The sequence below is a fragment of the Gekko japonicus genome, unplaced genomic scaffold (assembly GCF_001447785.1).
Source record: "Gekko japonicus isolate JY-2015 unplaced genomic scaffold, Gekko_japonicus_V1.1 scaffold3202, whole genome shotgun sequence".
Taxonomy (NCBI): Eukaryota; Metazoa; Chordata; class Lepidosauria; order Squamata; family Gekkonidae; genus Gekko; species Gekko japonicus.
This window is the reverse complement of record NW_015171598.1, coordinates 100180-102954: the sequence shown is the minus strand read 5'-3', so window position 1 is coordinate 102954 and position 2775 is coordinate 100180.

Here is a 2775-nt window from a genome sequence, read left to right as displayed (position 1 = left end):
TTTTCGGTGCAGAAGAGAGATGACTGAAGGGTGGACAGGATAGAGGTTTATCAAACGATGCATGAGGTGGAGAGAGTTGACAAAGAGAACTTCTCCCTCTCCCAAAAGCCTAGAACTCGAGGGCATCCAATGAAGCTGACGGGCAGTAGGTCCAGGACAGACAAAAGGAAATACTTTTTTACACAGAGTGATTAAAATGTGGAGTTTGCTGCTAGAGGATGCCGTGACGGCCACGGGAATAAAGAGATTTAAAGGGGGATTAGATAAATTTGTAGAGGATATGTCTATCCATGGTTACTAGCCCTGGTGAGTGAGGGGAACCTCCACATTCAGAGGCACTAATCCTCTGAATCCCAGAGGCAGGAGGCAACATCAGGGGAAGGCCTCAGCCTCTATGCCCTGTTGTTGGCCCTCCAGGGGAACTGGTTGGCCCCGTGTGGGACAGGAGGCTGGACTAGAGGGACCGTTGGTCTGATCCAGCAGGGCTCTTCTGAGGTTCTTATGAAGGCCTTGGCCTCTCTGCCTTGTTGTTGGCCTTTCAGAGGAACTGGTTGGCCACTGTGTGGGACAGGATGCTGGACTAGATAAACCACTGGTCTGATCCAGCAGGGCTCTTCTTACATTCTTATGAAGGCCTTGGCCTCTATGCCCTGTTGTTGGCCCTCCAGAGGAACTGGCTGGCCGCCGTGTGGGACAGGATGCTGGACTAGATGGACCACTGGCCTGATCCAGCAGGGCTCTTTTTAGGTTCTTATCAGGGGAAGGCCTTGGCCTCTATACCCTTCTGAGGGCTCTTCTGATGGTCTTATGAGATTCCTGCATTGTTTTAACATGTCCTATTGATACTTATGCCTTGTTTCAGATTTCTTTCAGATTTTAATCCTATTGCATTGCTTACTGGATGTTCCATCCTGTTGACTTACTGCCTTGAATTTCAGTGAGAAAGGCAGATTAGAAATAACATAAATACATAAAGTGACACCTATTAAATAAGTAGCCGGAAATGATAGCCGTAAAATATCAAAAGGGCCCAGAAGCGACCCAGGAGAAAAGCAGGCACAGAGATTCAGATGGAGGGGGGGATCAAAGGTGGCTCCACCGACCCAAACCACCCGCCCGGGGTCACCAAGCCTTCATGGTCCATACAGACCCGCGCCTCACAATAGCCCACCTTCTGCCGCCGGGTCAGCAGCTCCAGCAGCGTCTTTCTGGCCCATTCCTGGACCTCCACCATCCGGGCCCACCGCTGGAAGCACAGCCGCAGGGCTCTGATCCACTGACGGTCCCGATTCTGTCTGCCACGAGCCTCCCTTTCGGCAAAGCCCTTCCAGGTGTTGAAGCATCTGGAGAGACCCGGAAGAAGTTGGCCCCTGTCGACGGACAGATTTCCCTGCTCATATCCCCCCCCCAAAAAAAAATCCCCTTTGCGATCCCCCTGACAAGCCTTCCTGCTGTGCTATTTATGCATTTCCTTGGTCCCCAGAGGGCGGGGGCGCCTCCCCTCCACCCCCAAAGGCAGCTCATGCTCAGTGCTGCCAAGACATCCCAGACTCCTCTTCTGCTCTGCTTGCAAGGAGGTGGGCAGAAGACCCCTGGGGAGGGGTGGGACAGGGGGTTTACAGGCTCCCCTGGCACAGGAGGACCCAAAGATTCCCCTCGCCAGCTCCAGGGTGGGAAATATTTTGAGATTTTGGGGGCGGAGCCTGAACATAAGAACATAAGAGAGGCCAATGCTGGATCAGGCCCATGGTCCAGCCAGTCCAACACTCTGTGTCACACAGTGGCCAGAAATAGCAGGTGCCATCAGGAGGTCCAGCAGTGGGGCCAGGACACTAGAAGCCCTCCCACTGTTGCCCCCCCAACACCAAGAATACAGAGCATCCCTTGCCCCAGACCGAGATTTCCTATCTATAAAGGTTTCCCTTGCTCAAAAGCCAGTCGAATCGGACTCTAGGGGTGCGGTGCTCATCTCCGTTTCCAAGCCAAAGAGCCAGCGCTGTCCAAAGACTTCTCCATGGTCATGTGGCTGGCATGACTAAACGCCGAGGCTCACAGAATGCTGTTACCTTCCCACCGAAACGGTACCTATTTATCTACTTGCAGTTTCTTGCTTTCAAACTGCTAGGTTGACAGGAGCTGGGGCCAGAGACGGGAGCTCACTCCATCATGCGGCACCCGGGTCTCAAACTGCCAAACTACAGACCTTCCAGTCTGCAGCTCAGCGTCTTAACCACTTAACTATACCTTGTGGCTAATAGCCACGGATGGACCTCTGCTCCATGTGTTTATCCAGTTCCCTCTTGAAGCCGTCTGTGGCGGGGTTTGGGAAGGGGAGGGACTTCAGAGTCCACCTTCCAAAGCAGCCATTTCCCCCAGGGGAACTAATATCTATCACCTGGAGATCAGTTGTGATCCCAGGAGATCTCTAGCTGCCACCTGGAAGTTGGCATGCCTGATTCCCCCCCAGACACCTCTGCTCCAAGCCTCAGAAAGGGGCGTCTTGTTTTCTCCTCTGCCTCTTTCAGTTCCGACAGGGGAGTCTGCCTGGCGCTACGCCCACCCGCTCCCTCCCTTCTCTGCATCCCCCCCTGGCCCTTCCAACCACGGCAGCAGCCATAACAGCACATTCTCCCCCCAATCACACCAGGAAATCCCACAGAGCTGCCCTCTCCCTGTAGTTTGGCAACACTTCAATCGGCTGCGGAGAATTTGCAAGCGTACTCAAGGCGGGCATCTGCCATCTGGTGCCAGGCCAGTCTTTCCCTCACCCCCCCC